The 16,002-nt window shown below is 45.8% G+C and overlaps 1 long non-coding RNA gene across 2 annotated transcripts in view; it reads left to right on the plus strand.

The window, feature by feature from the left end:
- Nucleotides 1–16,002, plus strand: part of LOC124850733 — a 133,554-nt gene that overhangs the window by 36,624 nt on the left and 80,928 nt on the right. For both annotated transcript variants that reach the window (XR_007031535.1, XR_007031534.1), the window contains exon 3: nucleotides 6,050–6,169. This is a non-coding gene — a long non-coding RNA (uncharacterized LOC124850733). The remainder of the gene's footprint in view (nucleotides 1–6,049; nucleotides 6,170–16,002) is intronic.

The raw sequence follows: 16,002 nt of genomic DNA on the forward strand, positions 1-16,002 counted from the left end.
GTACAAATCCTTTAAATGGCTGGAAAAAATAAATAATCTTATTTGTCTCATTAGAAAAGTGTATTGAATTAAAATGATAGTGTTCACAAATACTTAATAATAAGTCACATTTCTTTCTCACTGATATTTGTCTGCTTTTTTTCCCTTCTAAATCCATCGATAAACATAGACAACGTTGGGAGACTCTGATGAACTTGATGCAATTCGACTGCGGTTCTCAAACTTTTTGCCTCGTGACCACGTACAATTGAACAATGTCCACATGTGACCCTTTGTCAGGGCTCCACAAACCAAGCAGGTTTTTAAATTACATTTTATTTTTGGATGTCCAAAGAGGGTGAACAGTATTTCAGTAAATTTGGGAGGGGGGGGGGGGGAGTCATAATTTTCTGTATAGAAAGTGTATATGTGGGAGAATTAAAAGGACTTGCACATTCAAAAAGCTGTTGGATGGATGGAGCCAAAGCATTCATAAGACATCACAAAAGAATTTGTATTTTCTTTTGAAAAATAAGATTGAAAGGCTAAACTCGACACTATGCTTTTTTTTTGTTGCTGCTGTGTAGACACATCGCTCCCATCAACATGTGGAACCCGTCTCAGAAACGGCAGCTCCAGGTACATTGGTCGGATTTTTTTTCATCCCTTTTTTGTTATCATAAAGCCTGAATGTGCAAAAGGGAATGGAATATGTGATGGGAATGTTCTCCCATAATCAAGCATAAATCTCCATCATTATCCGGTATCAGGCGTTCCCTTTAAAAAAAAAAAAGGGAAAAAAAGCACCGGGACTCGCTGCTGTTTTACATGAATTCTGGGTCTTTGCACTGCGTCTGGGAGCCACGAACGTTTGTCAGGTTGATCCTCTCGTGCAGATACACTGCAGTCTCTCTCGTTCACACACACACACACACACACACACACACACACACACACACACACACACACACACACAAATAATACCTGTAATGGCGATATCAGAAATCAGGGACAGGCTGAATAAGTGTATTCTGTGTGCGTGCGTGTGTGTGTGTGTGTGTGTGTGTCTGTGTGTGTGTGTGTCTGTGTGTCTGTGTACGTACGTACGTGTGTGCGTGTGTGCGAGAGATAGAGAGAGAGAGAAATACAAAGACAGAAAATGTGAGCATTTAATTATAGATGCATACAATTTACAAGCAGGGTTTGTGTTTTTTCTTCCGGCAGCATTTTCCAGCAAAAGCGTTGTTTTGAAATATCCGTTTCTTTGAGGAATCCTAAAAAAAAAAAGAAACACTCATCTATTCCGGGATGTGACCTCTGCCTCGTACCACCGCGTGCGATGTCGAAACAACACAGGCGTGGAGTATAAATAACAGCAACGATGGGAAAAAAAAAAAGGTCAAGTTTTGACAGAGTGTGTGAAGACGGTGCAAAAAAACAAATCCATTTTGTCGTGCATCATAAAATTAGGATGACGGTTTCAGATGTATGACTGTATTTGTATTTCAGGTTCAGTTGTTGTACTGTATTGTATTGTGTGTGTGTGCGTGTGTGTGTGTGTGTGTGCGCGTGTGTGTGTGTGTGTGTGTGTGTGTGTGTGTGTGTGTGTGTGTGTGTGTGTGTGTGTGTGTGTGTGTGTGTGTGTGTGTGTGTGTGTGTGTGTGTGTGTGTGTGCGTGAGATCGAAATGCAAGCTGAAGGGGAGACATAAGTTTGTCTGGAGTTGTGGAGGTGCTTGCAGAGGCTTGTTTATGGATGTGTACACGGGCAGTGGTGTGGTAGTTGATGGGTGGAGCGGGTGAGGCGGGTGGGGGGGGGGGGTCACATGGAAGTGTGGAGGCAGACCCAACATGCCAGGCGAGGGCAGGGGGGCTCACAGAGAACAACAACACTTCACGTAGGCCTAATTAGAAAGGTGTCCGGGTCAGGGTCTGAGCAATATGTTGCGACATACGCCTCTGCGTTTGCACAGAGAGGATTGTGGGTGAAATACAAATTAAGAAATCAAGTGCTTCAACTCTGCAAAAAAGGCAGAGATCATGTTCTTTTTTATTATTACCATGACGATGTTGTATCTGTCCGTTTTCAGCTGTGTGACAACACGTGACCTTGTGTCTGGTCAGTTCGATCTGTGAGAAATATTGAATATCTCTTACTTAGAATCCAAACCTCCGTGAGACAAATTTAAAAAAAAGAAATCTATGTAAACTGGGACCAATTTTTTATTTCCAACTACTAAACAAATTCAAACGTTTCCTGCAATCAAGAGTCATAGTCAGTTGTATGAATTGTAGATCAGCGACCTGGTTTATTGTGTTTTGTCTGATTCTCCTTAAAAAAAAAACTTGGATGTCTTGATTTTTTTTTCTTCCCCACCACTTTTAAAAAAGACTTTCAAAACAAACAAACAAACAAAAAAACAAAAATCAATATTACAAAAAGTGACCCTATAATAGGAGAGTGCATATGTGCCTGGGAGAAAGTGGGTCAAAGGTATTTGATTATGAAGGTGGTGGTGATGTTGCGTCCGTCTCGTCGATCAAAGACAAAAGATTTATTTTAGTTGCTCTGATCCCCCCCCCCCCCCCCCCCCCCCGCACCTTCAGCAGAAAAACGCACTCTTCAAAGTTATTAAACACATTGATTTTACAGGCTGCACATGTGCCCCTGCTTTTTTTCTTTTGTAAAAGAATGAAACAAAAACAAACCCAAAGAAAAAAGGGGAAGGCAAGCATCAGACAGAGGTCATGTGCACACAGCTCCTGTCCTGGGGCGTGATTTCCTGTGAGCACCTTGGACCGGGATCTCAAAGTTGCGTGCCAAGTGCTCCCTCTCCCTCCGCGCCGCAGCGATCCGCAACGACCGCCCTCCACCACCTCTAGCCTTCGCCTCCCTCCAGCCGCAGGAGGTTGAGGTCGGCGCGGTGCGATGGAGGTTTTGGGCCGCTCCCCCCCCCCCCCGGGCGCTTGCGATCCAGGCCAGTTTGCCAGTTTGTCTTCGACTCGCCCCTCCCTGCGCATGCTTTCAGGTTCACCGACAGATTGCAGAGGGGGATAGATCAGTGCCCCGACGTCACGAGAGGCCAGCAAATTTTTCTCCTTCTTTTTTGTTTGTTTTATGCCCTCCCCCCTCCCCCTCCCTCCCGGCCTCCCTGCCTCCCTCCACACTGAGGTCACAGCGTGGAAAGGTGGGCCTCAGCCCATCCTGTGTGCTGCGGAACGGCGGCAACTACCTGGAGCGTCGAGCTACAACACCAACATCCACCAGCTCCAGTGTGGCCGGGATGAAAGGCGGTTGGAGGCTACGGCGAACTGTACCGGGCTCCACGGTATTGATGTTGGGAGAAAATGAACCCCCCCCCCCCCCCACCACCACCACCAATTGATCCGCAGAGGGAAAATGTAGAAATAGAAATGGTAAATCTGGATCCTTTGACTACCAGCTTAACGGCAGCCGTCTTTTTTCTTCTTCTTCTTTGCCATCCATGTAAACTGATATACATCGATGTTTTCTAGAGGGCAGTAAAACATTTGAAAGCTATATTGGCTTGTTTTGTTCCCCTCCCTTTGAGGGATGCTGTGTTTCGGTGATCAATAGAGCAGGCCTGAGTTACTGTTCCGAGGTTTCGTTGTTAGGGACAGAGGAGCAGTCACACGGGTCTGGCACGTGTGCGGCCGTCATCGCCGCCAAAACTTGCTTGACGCCTCCGCACGCTCACTTTTGTGGATCGGGTGAGTGAAAAAAAAGGGGCGAGAAATATGCAACTTCTCTCTACGAATGAAAGTTGATTATGTTTTCGGAGACGCTGCGATTCCGGCCTCAAGGGAACCTCCATCCGTAATGCCATAAAGCGTACTGTAGACTCAACACGTGGACACTTCTGTCAGCCAAAGAAAGAAGACGCAAAGATTGCAAAGTTAAAAAAGCTTCAATTTCGAGTTTTGAGCTGATTTAAAATACAGCTGGAGAAGTGAGGAAAACGTTTTCTGTGTCATATGGTGCAAAATGACTGTAACTTTATCTGCGAGGAGGGAACTCTTGATCAATACAAGTTTGCTGAGATTTCTGGCTTGAAGAAGTTGTTTTTCTAGCTTCCCTTTCCAGGTTTATGAATTTAAAATTTCCTCAGCAAGTAAAAAAAACGAAACAAAACAAAACACAAGCCTTCCCAAAAATAAGAAAATAGAAAAAAAATAGTCTCAATTAGATCTTCTCAACATGTGTGGTGTTACAATAAAGGTGTGTACTTTCTTTCTGTCACCCATGTTTATCCTTTTTTTAATTTACAAAAAAACTCATGTAAACACTACGTAACATGTCTTACATATTCCATCGTCATTTATTAATTTATATTTTTGGTTGTGCTCAGCACCGGCAGTTATCATTGGGATTTTTGTGAAGCTCCAAGGATGGAGCACCTTCCCCCCCCTTAGTACTCATTTGTCCTGTAAAAATATAATACATTATAATACAGTGGGATTCATCGAAGATATGATCCATGACAGAACGAATGAGGAGGTTTCTGCCGTGAGGCTGCTTAGGTAAAAACAGACGTTAGCACTTCTACTGTACCACTGTGCTGTTTACGGGTGGACAAAAAAAAATCTGAAACTCTTTTTTTTGCCCCCTCCCCCCACTCCTTCATTTACAACAAGCTTTAAGTGGAGTCTGAGCACCCTTAGTGTTTTCACCTTGCACCATCATGCTTTTAATTATGGGACACACTGAGCAGTGTGTCCAATGTGAAAAATGGCTCCGATTGGAATATTCATGTCCAAAAGTTTGAGGAAAGGGGGAAGGAAGTGAGACGTAATTGTAATTAGTAAAGGACCCCGAGCCACCAATTCTCAGAGGAGCGTCTGAGTTGCCTGCTGTGTGTGCGCGCGCGTTCTGCCCGTGCATCTGTTCTCCTGGCTCAGCGTAGGCTACCTGGACACACCGGGGAGCGCGAGGCGCTCTCTTTGGCTTAACTAGGAAACATACCTGTCTGTCTCCTCGCTCCGGGCTGAAGAGGCTAGTTAACATATGCGGCACCGTGCATGCCTGTTTACCCCACATACGAGTGTGTGTGTGTGTGTGTGTGGGGGGGGATGTGCGCGCGTGCACGCGCATAGGGCCTCCTCTCCAGGTCTCAACGGAGACTTGTTGTCTAAGATTAATGAAGGTCACCGGAATCCTCCAAAGTATTCCGATAATTAAGGCTTTGTTTATCAAAAACAAGTTATATTAAGAGCAAAAAAGACTCATGGTAATTATTCATAATCTTAACAATTCAAGTGTAGCCACCTCATTTGTGCCTTTAATTCTTCTTGTTAATGTTTTGCATAAATCTGCATAATTGCTCGAGATGCCTGTTGTATTTCTTGACAGCCACTCAGTTCATGTGCACTAAAGGGTATCGAATGTGCTGCGCGCTGCATACTTAAAACCAGCCTGTGTGCGGCCCGCGAAGCATATTTCAGCCGTCAAGTCGGCTGTTGTGGGGTGCTTGACGGTAGGGTGTTTTCTACCGGATCAAGTAAAACGAATGCTTCCGGCGGGCAGGAAGGAGAGAGATTTTATGAGTGAGGAGTCCCCTCCCAAAAAATCGTGCCACGACGGTGAATAAATCCTCGTCCGGGCAGCCCGCAAACACGCAGGGGCTGTTGTGAGCATACACTCATGACATAATTCAGTGTGTGTGTCTGTTTATGTGTGTGTGTGTGTGTGTGTGTGTGTGTGTGTGCGCGCCTGTGTATGCCTTGACATGCCCTCACGTATAATCACTGCATAACTCTGATGCAATAATCATATGCAAATGACCACTGCATGGAAATGCTCTCTCTTGGTTTACATAATCTTGTAATGACCTCTTGTAACACACTGTCTGTGATATCGGCCCTAATAGATTTTTTTCCCTCTCCATTCTTTTTTTTTTTTTTTTTTTTTTTACCCAACTTATTTTTTTGCAACGTCGACCCCTGGAATTACACGGAGAGTGAGGCCGGCCTATTAGCACCGTGACATGAGTGATTTAATTTACCCTCAGTCTTTTCTCTCTCTCTCTCTCTCTCTGTTCCTCTCTTATTTAGCATGCGACAGGCGTGGGCAGTAATTCCTGCGTGATTGGCCTGCGATGGCCGACGATTTTAATAAACACACGCGCCGAGGGGGGCACAGGTCAGCGGTATTTGGATTCATCAGCCACACAGGTAGGACGGAACTGCGAATGGCTGGAGAGCATGTTCCAGACACGCACACACACACACACACACACACACACAACATATCCTGTGAAGAAAACACTGACTTTAGCTCCTTGTCTTTTTTCTTCATCTGTTTTGCTGTTTTCTCCACTTGTCCGCTGACGTCTGCATATTTGCATGTTAAGTGTAGGCTACAGCATCTGTGCATATCTGTGTGTGTGCGTGTGTGTGTGTGTGCGTGTGTGTGTGCGTGTGTGTGTGCGTGTGCGTGCGCGTGTGTGCGTGCGTGCGTGCGTGTGCGCACAATGTCTGTCCACTGAGTCACACTCCTCTGCGTACCCAGCCCTCCGTGCAGGCCTTGTGCTCCTGCTCAGAGAAACATGTGACTCTGATGTTAATTGAAATTTGTCTAATGAAGTAAAGTTAAGAAAGTGAGAGAGAGCGACTCGTAGGAGGAGAGGTGGGGAGACAAAGAGAGGGCAAGGAAGGGGAGAAGTAAACAAAAAGAAAGAAAAGAAGAAAAAAAAAGAAGAAGCTTCAACTTTCTTTAATTATGTTTACCCAACAGGCTTTGCGTCCTCACTCTAATAGCACAAACATCTGGCCGCGGCGCGCCACTAGCACGGCGGCAGTAGTCAAGCAAATCTTGTGGAAAATAATGAAATTAGATCCCTGGTGCTGTGACAGTGGAAGGGCAGGAGACATCCGCTCCATGTTAATAAAATTGCCATGAATGAGTGAATGCAATTAGGAAATTGTCAGTGGCGGCGGTGAACTTTTGTAACTCATCGATGTTTGCATCATTCGATTAACGCAGCAATTTGGACTTGTTTATTCGCGGCTGTTGTGGCTTTTATTAATCGTGACCTGGCAGTGATTGGCCTGCGATTAAACCAGTCACATATGATGTGGCTGAGGGGGTGAGGGATGGATTGGTGGGCGGGCTGATGGAGGACATATTCTTATTGTTATTTATCTCTGCGGGCGCGACTCCAGGAGGATGGAACCGTGTGTATTTGTGTGTGTGTGTGTGTGGATGTTTGTTTGGATATGTATGATGCTCTACTTTGGCATTGAGACGATTGAGATGATTGTTGTTTATGACACAGTTGATATATTTGGAGGCAGGGGTGTTTTAAGGGACTTGGGGGGCCCCCCGGGGGGAAAGGGACCACGGCAAAACATCCTAGTTCATGTTAACGCACGTTAAGACTGTCAAGCTAATTTAAAGTGGTGCCCTACAATATCAATCACAGTTAAGACAGCAGCTAGTCTGCTGATGAACTACCTGTTGTAAGCATTGAATCTGCCGATACATTCCGTCTCTTTTCTCCTCCTCTTGCCTTCACTTCATTTTTTGGCTCTCTGAAGAATAAGTGCGCTTCGTGGTTCGTTCGTTGCCGCTCTGAAATGACAAAGCTTTTGGCAGCGAGCGAGTGGCGCGGGGCCCCGTGGGGGGGGTTTCGCGACCACGGCGTTGTTGCCGTTGTTTCCTGCAAATAGACTTTACTCGAATTTGAGTGGGTGGTCACAAAATTTGGGTTGGTGCGGACATGAGTAATCGTCCATTCCCGGGGGCAATGGCCAGCTTTGCCTACCCCGGTGCGACACCCCCTGTTTGGAGTTGCACCTTTGGGTTTTTCAAATAAACAAATGGGGAACCTTTTTCACTTCAATTCGGGGGCACAGCTCAGGGCGACAACGGGGCACTGACAACGACAGTTGGCGACTGCCGGCATCTGGCAGAAATTGGAACACAGCCGGAATAAGAGGGGAGACGCTTTGCACATCACCAAAGGACAGGTGGGCCACAAGCAAACAGCATGAAATGAGATTTTTATAAGTCAAAAGAAAAGGTGTACAAAATGGTAAAATGCATTGTTTCCAACTTTTGGGCCACTTTCTGGCTGGTTCGCTAGGTTTTTTGTTTGCCTTTGCTTTCCTGTTGTACATGTTTCTTGACACAAAGTTGCGATCAGTCTCAGGTTGTGGCTTGTGTAGTTTTGGCGACTGGGGCTCCGGAGGTAGAGTACAGGTCATCCTGTAATCAGAGGGTCAGCGGTTTGATCCCGCCGGCTTCTCCAGTCTGCACGCCAGAGTGTCCTTGGGCGAGATACTGAAACCCCCAATTTTGCCCCCTGGCGGCCGTCATGTCAGTGTGAGACTGATGTGTGCTGTATGAACGTGTGACTTGTACTGTAAAGCACTTTGAGTGGTCGCAAAAGACAAGAAAAAAGTGCAATTTAAACGCGGCCCATTCACCACGTAGGTGTCATCAGTAGCTTACGCTGACCACTGTAGTTTTTTTTCCCAGCATATCACAGGTGTGGACATGGAAGTGTTCCATTACTTGGTGCCACGCGCCTCTCGGGCCACAAGAGAGCAGGGCACACTTACAGTAAAACATTCTGATTATGAATTTTTGACTATAATAGATTCATTGTTCGTGTCATACATAAAAGCAAAAGAAAAGTCAGACCTTCTCTGGTTCTGTAGCCTCATAAAATGACGGCCCCTCGGATGTTTAAATGTCTCCGGGTTTTAAAATGTTGGTCACTAATTTGGCATTACACTGAGCACTGGTTTGAGTACGGGTCTGACATTTTGCAGACAAAGCGATGCAGTGTTTGATTGAAAAAACGGTAATGAAGTGATGAGTGATGAAATGAAATTATTCAAAATAATTAAAAACCTTGATAGTGGATGCCGGCTTGAGAGGAAGGAAGAGTAAGCTCATCAAATCGTGTTCAGTTACTATGAAAACGCTGACAGTCTTTGTTAGGCTGAAGTTGGGAGAACATCGTTACATCAGCCACTACCCTTTCCTGGAAGATGCACTATATTTATCATACACACACATATACATGTCTTAGAATAAACCCCATCCAAATGCTTTCAGTCTTTTATCATTTTTCTCTCCTCCATCTACCGACCACTCCGACTTTCCTTTTGCAAATTTGAAGTAGCGATTCCCTGTACCCTCCTTGCTCTGCGCTGTCGAGAGAGTCGCTCTGTGTTTACTTTACAGCCTCACGCAGGCAAAGGGAAGGGATTACATTTGTGGAAATGAGTTGTCATTTCAGGAGGTAATAATGGATTTGGGCCTGAGAGCTCGACAAACATAACACGGGGGGGAGGGGGGGGTTGAAACATGGGAGTCGAGGTACAGAAAGTGTGTGTGTGTGTACATTGTGGATTTGTGCGCACGAGGGGGGAAGAATGGGCCGCTCGCGCGCGCACACGCACACACACACACACACACACACACACACACACATGCTCGTGCTGTTTGGTTGGACATCTGTACAAATGTGTACGGGTGGATTCTGCTGCGGTGCCTCTTTGGGGGGGCTGGATATTCTACCGCAAGATTCCCTCCAGTCTTCAAAGCGCCGGTCCGGTTGGAAGTAATGATTTCCATCCCTCGTTGCCAGACTGGGTTTGTCCTGTCATCATCGCTGTATTTACTGACAACCATGTTTTTATCTTTTGTCTTGGCCGCCCCTCAGAATTGCCTCTGTAGTATTTTACACTGACTTGAAATGTCTCTTTTGTCTTTGGCTGGAGTTGTGGAAGTTCCATTCCCGCCTGCCAAGAGAAAACAGACCCTCTTCATTTTTTTTTGCCTCCTCCCTGTAACCGTGACCTTTGGACTGCACAGTAGTGTGCCAGTCACATTAAGTCCATCACCGACACACAGGGCGCCTCTCATTCCATCCCGCATACGCAGCCGTGCATAATGTGTCCGCCCGTTGCGATATCTTCAACTGATGCTGTGCCAAAAACAACAAAAAAAAAAAGGGTCCATAAATTATTCTATATATTAAACAAGTCAGGGTTGCATCAAGATCAGCGAGCCTGTCGAGGACTGAGGTAGGGATTTCCACAGATTCACATGTCTTGTAATAAGACCCGACCAGGCTCAATAATTATTTTCACTACAATATATTCACTCTGATTGTGTGAGAGTCTGCGTGTTAACTTGCCAAGCGTCATCACCACCAGCAGGAATGATCATGTGGTCTTTCATTGACGCCACATGAAAAAAACAAAAACATTTGGTTTTTGATAAAAGATGGAAAGTCTCAAATGGGTGAATTGGAAAAGTGGCTACTAGTGGTTGCTTATTGCTCATGTGGCTACCAGTTTGTCCACTGTCTGCTTGGGTCTGTCTTGATCGACCACATTTTCGGATCAGGCCTACTTATTGTCAGGTCCGTTCAGATTGGGACTGTCCATGGGTCCTTGAGTTCTCATGTTGGATTTGGTTGCCTGGTTTCATTCCAATTATTTCATTGACTTGTTCGAATTTAACCTAGTTATGGACACTAATGGTTTGATGATGCAACAAATAATGAAAGGTTGGCAGAACCTCTTTTTCTTCCATGATCTCAGCATTTATAATACAATAACCTGCTTGCACGTTGCCATATTCCGTTATGGACATTCCTCGTGGCCCTCCAGGTACATACAAAAGTATGTGAACAATGCTGTTTGCCTCATAGCCATTTATCCACATAAATGCTGCGTTAAAAGGCAAGAATGTGAGCTTTGTTAATGCGCCGAACGGGCTCTATGGTGCAGCCACGCCAATTGGACTGTGAAACATATCAAAATACTGTACGTTAAGTTGTAATTCGGCCGTCGTCAAGGCCGAGTCTCACACCGGTGATAAAACCACGTCTTTGAAATGGACTGTAGGCCGTAACTACCAAAAGGGGTCCCAGACAGACTTTATTTCCAACAGGCTTTTGCATGTACTTCATAGTTAATGATGGAACCATATGCTTGGGCTCTCGATAATGTACAGTACCGCACGCGCCTTGATCTGTGTAAATTGATCATTCCGAGAGTATGAAGAGCTGAGGGGCAAAAAGGGGGCTGTTTTATAATGGGACCAGCTTTGTTAGGTAAGCTCCACGTACGCCGGCACACGGGCGCTTTGTCACATACAACTGTGAAGCTGTGAAATCACGGGTCGTCCTCCATTAATGATACATGAGATAAGAAGAAAGCCTCAGAACCTAAAGAGCCACTGCACATTTCACAGAAAACATCCTTAGCCCGAGTCTCTTACGCGGTGATTTGCTGTGGTTTAGGTGACAGGTATGTTGTGTACGCATTTGTGTATCTGTATAAGATTGTTTGTGCAAAATTGTGCATCTGTGTGGAGAGCGACTTTGTGTGCGAGTATCTGCTTGTGCATTTTTTGCATTTTTTTTGAGTTTGCATGAATACACACGTATATCTCTCTCTCTGTGTGTGTGTGTGTGTGTGTGTGTGTGTGTGTGTGTGTGTGTGTGTGTGTGTGGGTGTCGTGAGACAGATGGGTAATAGCCCCTGTGCTGAAAGCGGGGCCCTGTGTAACGTGCAGCCCTGATTGCAGACCTGATTACCTGCCATATGCTAGCTGAAGGGTTGAGGGCTGGACCAAATGAGAACAGTATGCAAACGTTAAAGCAGCGTTATTACAGCGCAGTCATTATGCCCGCGCGCTCTGGCAAATGAAAACGAGCGTGGCGGGGAGGGAAAATAATGAAGTCGTAAAAAAAAAACGGACGGGTCACGGTGCGTGGTCGCCGTCGCCGCCTCCCAGCTGTAATCCCATTGGCTGGAGGGAAAGGGGAAGGGTCTCCTGCTAAGATGAGGGTAAACCGTCGGTTAGACCACGGGGTGGCCCCCCCCCCCCCGTTCGATCTGAAAAGCCACACGGCGAGGAAAGATGGGAGTGAAAGATCAAACTGTATCTCTTTTTCCTGGGCACATCAGCTGTAGTTGGGAAAATGAGTACAAAACACAAGCTTGTGTGTGTGTGTGTGTGTGTGTGTGTGTGTGTGTGTGTGTGTGTGTGTGTGTGTGCAGTGCGTGTGTGTGTGTGTTTGTGTATGATGTGATTATGTTCCTATTAGCCTTTGCGTTCCCCATTATACACGGAGCGTACGGGGCTAAACTGACCTTGTAAGATGATCATTGACTCTCCTTGGAAAACACTTGTTATCCCAGGATTAACACACACACCAATTACTACCTGCTCGCCGCATGAGCTCCGAAAAGAAAACGTTTCCTATATCTGTGTCTCTGACAAAGGGGGGAACTCCCAACCCCACCGCGTGCACACAAGAAGATGGATTTTCTAAGGTACATGCATGAACACTTGAATATAAATATAAACAAAGTGTCAAACTGTCATGCATGTAACCTTACCCACCTTGAATCCAGAGTCTGAAAGCCCGACATTGAAGAAATTGATCGAGTGTTCAGATTTTCAATATTTAATTAAGACCTCAGTCTTTGTCTGACCATAGACAAGTGTTTTGAGTAAACCTTAATGAATTTGTGGCGAGCGAGCTGACAGGTAAGAAGCTGAAACCTCATTCAGAAGGAGAATTTGTGAAGGAGCCTTGTTACCTATGCGGAGCTGCTGGAACCAAACGTAGAAAAACTATTTCAAAGTGTCAGTTTTGTCTTGAAGATCCGCCACAGAGCAGATTAGTGATTAGTGCAACAACATACTGAAAACAATTCCGCAATCGTTTGCTAGTTTTTCTCTCTGGCCTTTAATGATGAATGTTTTTGCAAGCCAAGGTGAGGATTTGTTTGAGCGAGTTGTTGTGACTAAAACCAACTGAGTAGCATCGTCATCACTACAATCTGACATCAGACGACTTGTCAACGAGAAGTTGACTTGATCGTTTGTGTGCTTGATCATTTTGTATGTGTTGATGGGATTTTTTGGGGCTCCTTATGAACATCACATTATGAGGTCGTGTGTTGGGCAGTCACTGTCACGTCGTGTGCAGCGTTATTGTGTTGGGTGGGGAAAACTGACTCCCACCTTAATACAAACCTGTAAGCAGTGGATGTAAGGAGCAGCTCTTGTTGCCAGGGGCTCCCCATCACTCCCCCCCACACCCATTTCCCCTCCATCAGGAGAAATTGGGAACTTTTGCATAATCCTGAAGCCCATTGTGGCCTACTTAGTGGGAAGGGAACATGCCTTTCTGACTGGTCGTGCCTTTGTATGTGGGTCAGCTTCATTCAAATTCTCTTTTATTCCGGCTCCTCTTCCGACACTGTGGCCCATCATTAGCTGTAATATAGGTCACCCCGGGCTTTGTGAGGCTCCAGCCCCATTTGCATTCTTGATTCAGACGTAGCAGCCGCAGAGTGAGTGTAGGTAAGGAGGTGGGAAGCCGGGGGAATGCGAAGCTTTTATCACTTTTGATGAAAGGATGGGGTCAGTTTGGACACATGCTTGAAAGGATCCGAGTGTTTTCCCAGTGGTGGGAAGATGAAACTCCTACAGATGCTGGTTGAAACGCACAGTACCCCATCTCTCCTTTTCTTCACGGTGGAAGAAGGTGAAAAAGATGAGGAACTGGTTTAATCCTGCATGAGGCATACTGTTCTATGTCATGTTCAGAGGCATAATCATACAAGGTAAATATCATTAGATTATTTGATGGCATCCAAAACGTCTAAGGAGGGGACAAAAGACCTGTGGTTGAGCAGCCCATGTACTTGCCAATCATTAAGTATTGTAAAGGCAACAGCCACTCTACTCCTGCATTCAATTCAGCCCAATAACCTGTATTATTAGTTTGTAATGGAGGGATGTAAGTGTGTACTTGCCCTGCGCACACACACGCAAACACAGGTGTGTTCACTGGATAAAAGGTTTCCTGTGAAAACTAAGTGGAGGGTTACGACAATGACCCGTAAACAGATGAAGCTATTCTGGTGTTTGGTGTTTCTGCTACGCGCTGGAACTGCACAATGAGCGTGACAGAGGTGAAGTGTTGGCCATTATTTCCGTGACACGAACAACGTGTGAGGCCACGATGCGTTTATCGGTGACTTTTTATTATTCCCCTTGGCATATAATGGCGGGGGATCCAGTGATCAGTGTGTCCGTCCGTAGGTCTGTCTGTAATCATTATGTTTCTGCAGCAGAGCCCTTTCTGTTTTTTCAACTTCACAATTATGTTGGTCAGGTAGGGCAGCGGTGCCTCTTAGTAGTTTGCCTCCCGTGAGAGAATATATCACGACTTCGGGTAACTGTGAGAGCTACAAAAAAACACTGTCCACTTCCCCACACTGTACAAAAATGGAGCCAAAATATTCCGGATCACGGGGCGCTGCCGCCTTGTGCTGGTGGAGTCAGTCTCAGCTGTCAATCGTAAAGTTTCCCCCCCATTTTATTGCATTTGATACCAGAGCAACCTCAAATGACAGAATTCATTTTCGGAAGAAAAACAAAACGTCACGTACTCCATCTGTTGACATGGAGGAGGTGGGGGTTTACGAGCGACACTGCAACCAGCCACCAGGAGGCGATCCAGATGTTTCGTCTCCATTTTTGTGAGCTGCCATGTCATCTATATTCATATAGGGTTCCTGCCGCACAGTCATATGCTGATTATTTTTGTTAACAACATTGTTGCTGTTCTGATCTGAAAGTCAACATTGTAGTTGTTGTTTTTTTTGTCATGTGTCATGTGCCTTATTTAGAAATGCCATTGTACTTGTACCTTATTGTCCCACTTATCACCCATCTACTATATATCACTGTTCTGCCTTCTCGTGCAGTCCGCATAGGTTTCCATCAAAGTCATTGATGTTGTGACTTCCGATCACAGCCCTGAAGTCCTCAGTAGAACAGTCGCTCCAGCCTCTGCGTTTAGTATGCAAAGGCAATGGAGCTTATTGACAGTAGTTGTTAGTTTTTTTTTCTCCTCGGCAAATTACACGTTTCAACCTTAATTGTTATCGGAGATGTTATCAGGAAGCGGATGCAGCCCTCGCTTCTGAATCAGGAGGTGGCGGGGGTGTGGAGGCGGCAGAGGAAAGAAGTTATGCAAAATATGGCCCATGTATAATTAATACCCCCCCAGTCTGCACACACAACCCCCTCCATCCTCTTTGAGATGGACAGCCGCTGCCAGGGTGTCTGTTTGACCTCTACGGGCTGTGGTGTTAAATTGAGATAGTGAGGTTTAGGAGGGGAAGGGGGAATTGGTAAAGAGAACACACACACATTTGAAACCAGCGAATGGTTTGACTTTTGCTTGATTGACATGTTGGGCTGTTGATCTTGAGTGTTTGCGTGTGAGTACATGTGCAAACGTGAAGGAAAAGCCAACTGCAAAGCGCCTAGAATTAAAGTGCTGTATATAATATACGCCGTCCATTGTTTTATTTAAGCACTAAAAACTATTCGCTTGCACATTTCGCCGTTAAGCAACCACGGTCATTATGTGCTCTTGCTCAATAAAACCGTACTTATTTCCCCATAACTCTCCGCACTAAACCCAACCTCTGACCCTAAACCAGCCACCTGTGCACGTCAACACAGACAGCATCACGTCACTGTGGCGGAACCCGCTCGTCCTTCCATCCGTGCGAGATCGTGTCGTTGGCGGAGCAGTACACTCGCAGGACACATCCACTCACGCGTACGTGGCTGACTTTTGCACGTCGCTTCACTTACAGTACTCGCTATCTCTTCATTAATTGATCCAAACAGACCCAGATTATCTCAGCCCTTATGCAACGAAAAAAAAAGAAAAGATAAAAGCCGGGGTCACTGCCTTCTCCTTCAACAAAGCACAAGGCGAGACGGGCAGAACTTTGGCTGAAACTCCGCCTGTGCCTTAATTACTGACGGGTTAAGAAACCGCCCATAGACACACACACACACGCACGCACACACACACACACACACACACACACACACACACACACACACACACTCACACTCACACTCACACACGCACACACACACACACACACACACGCGCACACACACACACACGCACACGCACACACACACACACACA

The sequence above is a fragment of the Scophthalmus maximus genome, chromosome 10 (assembly GCF_022379125.1).
Source record: "Scophthalmus maximus strain ysfricsl-2021 chromosome 10, ASM2237912v1, whole genome shotgun sequence".
NCBI lineage: Eukaryota > Metazoa > Chordata > Actinopteri > Pleuronectiformes > Scophthalmidae > Scophthalmus > Scophthalmus maximus.